Source organism: Numida meleagris, chromosome 13 (genome assembly GCF_002078875.1).
Source record: "Numida meleagris isolate 19003 breed g44 Domestic line chromosome 13, NumMel1.0, whole genome shotgun sequence".
Classification (NCBI taxonomy): domain Eukaryota; kingdom Metazoa; phylum Chordata; class Aves; order Galliformes; family Numididae; genus Numida; species Numida meleagris.
The window spans coordinates 2,183,799-2,193,943 of NC_034421.1; positions in this window are offsets into that span (position 1 = coordinate 2,183,799).

Consider the following 10,145-nt stretch of genomic DNA (forward strand, 5'->3'; position numbering starts at 1 on the left):
GCGGGGCGGCTCCGCTCCGCTCTCGCATCCCCCGCCCTCCCGGAGCGCGGATGCCCCTTCTCCCGGCGCAGATTGGCACAAGGTGCTGCTGCTCCCTGACATCTCCCTGAACTCATTGTGATTTAAATAACGGCCCTTTCTCATCTAAACAAAGCATCTTAATAGCAGATGCAAAGAATTCAGCTCATCTGAAAATCCAATAGCATTTAAGTGGATTAACTGCAATAACACAACTGAGGAGTGATACTATCCTTCATGGAAGACAATAGACTGTAAACGCACAGCCAGGGAGACTTATCCTTTCATCTCTGAATTTCCTTCAGCATTTCAAAAGCGAATGCTTTCTAGAAGCCCTGGAGGGCTCTGCGCGCTGCTGCTTGGACATGCTTCTAGGAAACAACCTGTGCTTTAATGGGCACTTTGCAATTGCATAGAAGTTCCCACCAAAACAGAAGTGGCCTTTCAAGTACGTTTAATTCTCCCTCGTGATGTCATGTAGGCTTACAGGGTGGTCTGCAGGACCACAACGGGGGAAAGAAAAAGGTGGGGGTTGGAAAGGGAAAGAGATGGAAAAGATTTGGAAGCACTTGAGAAAGGAGAATGTTGTTTTCTTCCTTTCTTTCTTTCTTTTTTTTTTTTTTGAAAAGGAAAACGCTGAGCCAGTGTGGAGCCATTCTGAAACGCCTTCTGAGAAATAAAACCAAGAGCTCGGGCTGCCCCAGCCGGGCGCTGCGGGGTGCTCCCGGCCGCCCCCCACCTCCTGACACGGGGTCGGCCCCGCAGAGCAAAAAGCGACGGCTTTGGCTAAAAAAAAAGGGGGATGGCTCCTCTGCACTTATCATTTCTTTGGGTTAAAGCGACAACTCTTACGGTCTGTGATGTCATAAAAGCAATAATCACCACATGGTGAAACAGAGTCTGGCACCGAGCGTTGATGGGCTCCTCTCCTCCCTGCTCCCACTGGGCAATGTGCCTGGGGTCAGCGGTGCTGGTGTTGCAGCCCGCTCTGGTGGTACTCCTCTATGAGAGCCATGGGGGTAACTCCTCCTGTACCTGTTGTTCAGAAATCGATGCCGTTTCAGTATTTCCTGCTCTTCCCTCGTTTGATGAGAAGCATTCTGCATCGGCGTCTCTTCCGAATCTGTCACTGCGGAGCTCAGATAAGCATCTCTCCTCTGGGTCCAGTTACACTTGGAGTAGCTATTAACATGAGGCTGTTCGTATGGATCGCTGCAAATATTTGATAATCATGCAAAATATGTAGGATCCCAAAAGAGACCACGGAGCAGGGAGCACGAATAAAATTCACATGGGATCTGCAGGCAGGTTTATATTTGGGCTGTCTGTCTGGTTATGAAACACGCCATCTCCTTCCCTTTTGTTGCGGAGACAAATGCAAACTTTGTGCCATGCGAGTCCAAGAGTCCTCACAGGTGTGCAAAAACACCACGCAAAGCAATCCTGACTTCTGCATGGCACCTTCCTCCGGTCTGCAAGTCTATGGAACACGTGTGCACCAAACATGAAAGTTCCTCTTTTATGTAATACCTATAACCACACGTGTGGAGAGAGTGACAGGGCGGTATTTATAGGCTGAAAAGAAAATCCATACAAAGAACAGAGCGTCAGAAAATCAGGTTTTGCACTTCTTTATTTATCTGGAAACAGCAAGCAAGATGTCTCGTTTGTCTCATTTGAAGCACGCCCTGCTAGAAGCCCCTCAGATGTCAGGAATTATAACAGAATTACACGAGGACGGGGTGCTGAGGGAGGATTTCCAGGGTTTGCACAGCGCTTGGCGTGGGGGAAGGGATGCGGGCGCTCCTTGACACGAAATGCAGCTCCTGCAGCAGCACCCGCGTGTTCCGCGAGCGGTGACGCACGAGGGCAGGGTGCCCCACATTGGGCTCCCAGCACCGCCTGCTGAGCTCGGTTCAGTCCGTGCAGGCTCCGCTTTTAGAGGCACGGGGAGCTCCAGCTGTGCGGGACCAACTTGTGATTCAGAGCAACGAGCAGTGGCCGTGAGCACAGGAACGCGGGCAGCCAGGGCACAGCCGTGGCAGTGAGGGATGTGCCCATTTCTGCAGCGTTTGGGCTGAGGGTTTGGTTTGCTTGGAGGAGCGACCCGCTCTGTTGCAGGGGCTGCGTGGGGCTCGGCGCTCTCTGGGGTTGCATCCTGCCACGGCAGCTGACGTTGGACTGAGAGCCACGAGTATGCTGGCTCTGGAAAGAGATCACAAGAAATGCTGTCGGCAGTTGAGACCCACACCATGTCAGTGCCTCGCAGGACAACGCTGCGGATACGAGTTCAGACCATAATCCCAGGAAGCTCGCCCACTTTGGGTGGTTTCTCTCTGCTTTTGACCATTTTGTTGGCCTGAGTTCAGAGGGGCATGTGCCATGGGAAGGTTTTTTCCCCCCACTCGGTTGCCACCTGCCTTCACGAACAGGCACAGAGCTGTCCCAGGTGCGAGTGCAGAACAGGCAGCGGGTTACAAGGCAGAGAGCTGACAGCAGGCAAACCACCTCGGTCCTGACACCCGGCCCAGAAACAGCAACAAGAAAGCTGCAAGGAGAGCAAGCGGGAGAGCTGCTGTTCCAGCTGGTACACCTACAAGGATTGTTTCCTCCTTTTCCAGCTCTTCCTTCTGGATCCTCACGCTGGTTCTGTCTTTCTGGCCAGGCTTTGTTTTCTTTGAAACTTTTCTTGGTGCAACTTTCCAGTTGCTTTCATGGTTGATAGTTTTCTTAAACAGATGTGAGACGCAAATCTGCTCCGAGGCTTCAGCTAAGCAGGATGATGGGAAGGGGCTCAGAAGGATTTTACGATGTCCCTGCAGGTGAGGAGAGAGGCGCCCATGGCCCATGCCAGCTGTGCACCTTGGCACTTGAAGCTGCAATATTTTTGGAGAGGGTTTGCTGCCCTGTGCGCGGGGCAGGGTCCGCTAAAGCTGCTGCACTCGTCCCACATTGACTTCAGTGGGGTTAGGCCCAGCTCTCCCTGGAGAAATGCCCGGGTGTCATAGCAAAGGCCGTCAGGAGCACTCTGATGCGCTCTCCCCCCACCCTTCCTACCGAGCTGTTCAGTGCTGAGTGACACGAGCTTCACCTTCGGGGCTGAGCGGGACCGGCAGCCCTGCCAGCCTGGGTAGCAAGATACCATGTTTAGGCATTGAGCTGGGGCTCCTGCATACCAGCACAGCCCGCTGTTTGGGTGGGTTAGATGAAGTTGCTCCTCGCTCCCCACCCCAGTGGGGCGGTGGAGTTGCTGCAAGTCGCAGATATCTTCTGCCTGGTGGTGAGAGCTATTAAAAACGGGCTGTGCTTTGTCAGCAATGCTCGGTTCATCTGAATAACTGTAACAGTACCAGCGCAGCTCAGGGCATCCCGTGCTGACACACGTTGTAAATGCAAGGAATATGCTGTGGGCTCAATCTCCAGGGCCCCAGCATGGTGTGCATTTATCCTCAGCAATGTGGGTGTAAAACCCTTCTCTTCTGACTCAAATCAAAGCCAGTCGCAGAGATTTTGTGGAGACCATCCAGGATGTAACTCAGCCATGCTAAGTACCATAAAATTGTGATATTATTCTTCATTGTTTGTAGCTTGGAAGCCTGCGGAGGCCTAGCTTGGAGCAGTCCATTTTATTAAGCTCCATCCAAGCACCATCCAAACACAGTGAGATAGCTGTTCCTCCCAAGAATTCGAATTCTCAAAGTGCAGGCCACTCCGTTTGTGTTCTCGTATCCATGCAACCTTGTTGCTTCTACAACATTACACATCTGTCCTGTGAGATTCCCTCCCTACAATAAAAACTCACGAGAGTGATGCACGCGCTCTCAGCCCTGCGCACACCAGAGGCTGCAGGACCCGGCCGTGCCCAAAGGACACAGGAGGTTTGAAGGCTGCCCGAGTGGAATTGCTAATTTATTTTGAACTGCAGATGTTTGCAATGGCTGTGAAGTTTCCTAATTGAATTTCTGACCCTTTTTGTCAGAGAAACCCAGTTAAGAGAGGAGAAGGAGGGGAGCAAGTAGAAAGCGTGACTTTCTTTAGAAAAAAAAAAAGAAAGAAAACAGGCAAAAAAGAAACTGTGCTGCAGAGTTCTGTACATTTTTTCTTTTCATTTTCTTCTTTCATCTTCTAAAAATACAGCATCCTTGTCCTCGCATGGTCTCGGAGGCTGCACACAGCTGGAAGGGCCGTGCATGAAATCTGCAGCTCACTGCAGTGTCACCCGAAGCCCATCCTGTCTGAGCACCTCCGTCCTCTGGAGGACCTCTGCTAGCACAGAGCTGCTGGCCGTGGCGAGCTGAGCAGAGCAAGCAGGCCGTGCGGTGCCGTGCAGTGCTCAGCAGAACTGCCCGGGGAACTCAGCGCTCTGCAGCGCTCACCCTCAACTCTTCATGCTTCTGCAGTGTCTCACTAAGAGCTGCGGAAGCTCTGTAGCCACGGGGCACGTGGTTGGACATGCAGAGGGGATGTGGTGGAGGCCAGCAGCCTGCCTTGTGACCGGAGCAGGTTGTGGGTGAGCAGCTGGGAGCAGCTGCTTCCTAACCCCACCGATCTCTCACCTGAGGGTGAGTTTCGGTAGCACCCCGCTGCTCTGCAGGAGCAGTAGAGCTCTCCCAAGCACACGGTGGTCACAGCGCTTGGCTGTGCCACTGGTGGATGTCTTAGCTCGGTCAGTGACCTGCCAGCCCATCTTCCGTGTTCACAAGGAGCATGTTCTTACACGTGATATGGTGCTGGGCCACCCAGGGGACGTGTACCCGCATTTACACCAAAAGTGAATTTCTTGATTCTCGCAAAAAGTGAAGTGCAGAGTCATCTTCTCCATCCTACTGAATGTAGCAGCAGTTTGCCTTCCAGCATCGATTTGTGATGTGGTGCCCAGCAGTAGAGATGCAGAACTCCTTCCTTCTTGGAAATCAGTGAGAAAGGCTCTGTTAAACCAAGCGTGGGCAATGGCCCTTTAAGCATTGTCTGTTTAACTGTAGCACGATCTCTCCTGCACTCGAGTGCTTTCCATAAACAGCAAGTCATCCTGGAAGGGGAGGGAGAGGATGATAAATAATCCTGTTATTCATGCGACTGCGTTCTTTCATGAAACTGGGAAAAGGCAAAATAAAGTGGCGACTGTGAGGCTGAGAATGAAATCCAAGGCGGTGGGTTGTGTCGCTGCAGTTATTTTGGGCTAAAAGAAAATCTGAGGAGGGAAAGGTGAGCAGGAAAGGTTTTAAATTCCAAGAAGCAAGCAAAGAGACGAGGGATAAAAGAACAGCTTTTTCTGCAACCCTGCTTTGTGTCTGGGATAATAGCTAGGGCTGGCGGCAGCTCTGCTGCCCACCTCTGCGGGGAGCAGGAGATGCTGGAGCTCCAGCAGGGGCAGTGGGGCAAGGAGGGGCCAGGGGTGAGCAGAACCCGGGGAGAAAATCCCGTGGAGCAACAGAGAAAGAGAGCAGAAACCTGTTTGCTGAGGGCCCTGGGAAATGAGCCATAATGAGCCGGGAGAGTTAACATTTGCTCTGTCCAGCTTTGCCCTTGTCCTTCTGCTGTGCACAGTTCTGCCCCTGCCCTGTCCTGCATCACGCCATGCCCTGAGCCGGCAGTGAGGAGCCCAGGCCTCCCTCCAGCCTCCTGCAGAGCCCGCGCAGACAGCTGTGGGGCGGTGACATCTGAAGTCATGGCAGCTGTTTGCTGGTTGGGTGTGAGTCAGAGCCCCATGTCCCTGCAGTGCCCCTGGAAGCAGCCCCATGGCAGTGCTGCATCGCCAGGTACCAGCCCGGCCTGCGCTGAGCGAGAGATCTTGTGCTGGGAGAGCAGCCAGTGGCTCTGAGGCTTCACACGTTCATGACAGTGGTGTGGTTTTGGGACTGGACAAGGCTGGCCACGTGGCTAACATCTCCAGAAAGTGTCTCTGAGCCGTGTGGCATCAGCCCAGTTCCTCATGAAAGCTTCTGCCATTGTAAACGAGAAGGTCTCAGAGTGTAGGAACTGTAGAGAGAGAGAATTCCTCCCCATGTCCTAGATATTTTCAGATGGGGGAAAAAACCCGAGAAGAACGTTGAAGATGTCAGCTTCTCTGCTATTATAAATGGGGCCGGCTCCATTTAACTCCAGGCCGGCGTGTCTGTTACACCGTCACTGTGCAAAGCTCCCAGTAAGGCAAATGGGAATCACACATGGTGTGATGAGAACGCAGCAGATACCTTTGTAAGTACTGCAGAATCACATGAGCCGCATGTATCTTTCCTGAGCCGCTCTGCCAAACCAGCAGGTGTTTTTTACATCAGGTCCTATATTAACACGCTCCTACGTATGTCTGGCGCATCCGCTGCGTTAATGATCGTTTGGTGCGTAATGGCTGGGTGAGTTTGTGAAGTTAAATGCCATGGGCAACGGCCCAGCCACGGTGCGTACAGTCAAATTGCTTGCACTGCTTCTGTTAGTACCGCATGGTTTATTACTCTTGTTCCTTCACTATAACTTCTTTCTTCCCTCCTCTCACTGCATTTTTTTCCTTGTTTCTGCCCATTCTTTCTCCGTTCATGGTTTCCAGATCTCCCCAGCCTCTTTGTTTCCTCCCTCTTTTGCCGCAGCTTTCCCATCTCCCTTCAGCTGCAGCGATGCCGGAGCAGATGGGAGCTGTGGGCAGCCCCACAGCAGCAGGATGGTCCCCTGGTGCCCTGCTTGGGAGGGCATGCCACCGCTCCCACACCAGCTGCAATTCCTGACAACTGTGGAATCAAAGAAGTGGTAGAATTTCCCAAGGGTGTCCAAAAGTTGCGTAAGCTCAGCTCCTGTTGAAGTGGGAGCTGGGAGCATTCCTTCTTAAGAAGGATTTCAGAAATAGTCTTCTATCCTCCTTTGTTTGAAATTAAGATGTCAGCATTCAAACACCCATGCTAGCGTTGTATCTGTTTCCATTGCTCATGCTTTTAGTCTCATAGCCGTTGCCATGGCCCTTCATGGAGGTCTCACCCTTGGTCTCTTGGCCTACGGTTTAGTTTTCTGCCATGCTTCGACAGCAGCCGCGCACACCAAAGCACAACAGCTGGTGGATCTCTTATTCATGGCTTAATCACTTCCCCCTGGAGGTGTGCGGTGTGCTGTGTGGTCTTACTCAGCCCTGGCTGTCTGAGGGATGCCGGGGCAAGGTCAAGCACAGCCCCAGTTCAGCCCAGCGCTGAGGAGCATGACTAACCCCGAGCCTGGAGAGCTCCGCTGACGTCACCAGGATGGACCTGCTTCTTCTCCCGGCGTTAAGCAAGCATTTCATCTTTTGGAGCCTGTGCTACCACACCCTTCCCATCGCACGCTCACCCCAGCATCACGCTGCTCACTGCCCACTGGGTTTCCACACATCTCCTCTGACTTTCCCCAGGCCCCTCTGATCTCATAACCGCATCTTCCCCGTGTCCCCGGTCCCACCCTCCACAGGCGCTGGCTGTGGCACTGATGCTTTCCCTTCATCTGGAATTCCCCTGCAGCCCCTGAGCCACCCATAACTGTCATCAGGAGCCTTTCACTGGAAGCGATGCTCCGCGTTGCCTTGTGTTTCTTCTCTTCGTGGTTGTGTAACCCAAACTGGCTGTCGATTTAATTGGAAATGCCATTACTCCAGAACAGGGCCTCAACATTTGCAGCGTTTGAGCGAGATAAAATAGTGATAGGGAGCCAGATGGCTCAAGAGACTGGGAATCAGCTATGGAGTCTTTAACTTCTACATCACTGCTTCAAAATGCAGCTCTGATCCACTTTGTGGTTACAGTCCAATTTCCAGCACATGACTGGTCATGCCAGAAAAGCTTCCCCCACCGAACAGCCCTGCTCTGGCTCGAGACCTGCAGTGCACGTGAGCACCTCGGCCCAGTCAGGTGGGCCCACATGGTGACAGCAGCTGTGCCCACATGTGGCCAGTACCCAGGGACATTCAGATTGCAGGAAACATGTTTCCTTCCCTCCTAAATTGCCTTTCGAGCCATTCTGGGAGCAACTTAGCAGCCTGATCCCATGGGGACTGTAACTCGTGTGCCCAGCAGAAAGCTCCTCAGCACTGAGGGACTCTGGGCCAAGGGAGTGGCACCAAGAGCGAGAAGCAAGACTGTGGCATCTGGAGTGTCCCTGGGATGAAACAGTTTGAGAGCAAACCTGGCCGTGCTCACAGGAGCCAAAACCACAGCAGGCTAAACAGTGACGGTTCGTTATCATGATTATTTTCTAATCTAGCTATGTATGGATCAGAAAAAAGCAGGTGTCAGCAAAAGCAGCAATGAACTGGCTTGAATGGAGCAGGAGCAAAGCAATCCAGCCTTGCAGGTTTCCTTTACCAAAACCATGACTGATAGTGCATCCATCTCCTAGCTGGTGAAGCCTTTGCTCTATGTGAAGGCAACAGAGCAAACAGCTTGACTGGTTTTCCTTGCAAGGCCTCTTGGCTTGTGCTGGGCTCTGTGTTGTCCCTCTTCAGCCACACTCACTTAAGCTGCTCTTTCCCGAGCTCCACTTGCCCCATCTGGAAAGCTGCCCAGACGCTCCCTCCACAGATTTAGGGCCCGGACCCAAACAGCAGAGCCAGGCTCGTTTCTTGGGTTGTGCCCCTGGGCTCCCTGCAGGTCCCCCTCATGCCTTCCCCCTTGTTTTGGCTGCAGACTCTCCCCACGTCCCTGGGTGCCCCTGGCTGACGGCCACGCACTGCCAGCGCTGCCCCGGCACCCGGCCCACCCCACGCCTGTGGCCCTGGGGCTCTGCTTCATCCCGTGAGCGGTTGTTTGGTTTATGTTCGCCTATCAGGCTGTGACCTTGAACTGGCTTCTTCCTTTAAATTCCTCCCACTTGGCTCTGCCCACTCTGTCCACAAAGCCTCGCAAAGAAATGCAACTTGGAAGAAAAAGCATATCCAAGAAGAAAAAAAAAACTTCACAACAAAATGTCCTTCCCTCTGCTGGCAGCACTGCCTGGCTGTGGTGTTCTCAGTGCTCCCCCCATTTGGATGCAGGGTCTGTGCACCTCTGCTCTCCTGGCTCTGCAGCATCAGCAGCCGCTCCACCTCAGGGCACAGAGCACCTGCACGTTGTCCCCATCCACTGGGCTCATCCCGGCTCTGAGAGCTGCCCAGAGCCACCACATTCCTGCAAAACTATGCTCACATCCCACATTGCTCCTATGGCACTCATCCACCTTGTATCCCGTATCACCCCTTTGGCATCTGCATTTATCCACCTCGCGTCCTATATCGCTCTGTCAGGAGCTGCATTTACCCTGTGGTGAGCTTGTGAGTGGCCCAGAGCTCTTCTCCTCCACTGTAAAGAGGCAAAGAAGCCCCATCCAGTCTCATTTTGGAGACAGATAGACAGATAGATAGAGTTGTCCCTGCAGAGTGGCAGCTCTGTGCTTGTGCGCGTGGGTGGATAGCTTTGCATTTGCCCTCGTGATTTCATGCCAAAAACATTCACAAGTTCAGCTTGCTGCTTGATTCCTCTCTCCTCTCCCATTCTCCCCAGCTACTCCCGGGCCCTAATGAACACACCCCGCGTTCATCCCCAGCCCCAGCTTCATCTCCCCTTGCCCTCCCTCCTTGACGATCAGACTTTTGGCTGCAGGCTCCAGGCAAGACTTTCAGGGCGATCAAAATAAACGATGCCATACGCAGTGCTGTTCTCAGTCTTCCCCTCAGCCTCTATTTTCAGCAGCTACTTCGGGATGATTAATAATTTACAGTGAGGCTTGGCACGGCAATGGTTAAAGGGACAAAGCTGGGCTGACGCAGGAGCCTTCTGGACAGAAGCGGTTTTATAAAGTCCCATAAAGTGCTATTTTTTTCTTTAGGAAAGGAGTGGATTTTTTTTTTTAATTTTTTTAACTGTTGTGAGAACAGGAATGTCTCTTTTTTAGCCAATTCCACATACTTTTTGTTCTAGGAGAAGATGCGGTCTGAGGGTTTTAGCAGAGGCTAAAACAGGGGAGAACTGGATCTATTTCGGTGGCGTATCAAGTGGGTAGGAAACAATCAAAAGCGCTGCATTAAAGATGAGTTCAGCGGCGGTGCTGGCGAGCCCTGCTCTGCAGACAGCCCTCCCCTACCTGCGCAGTGCCCGCGGGGCCGCGCCGCTGGGGGTCAGCATGCAGATTCCATCCAGTTT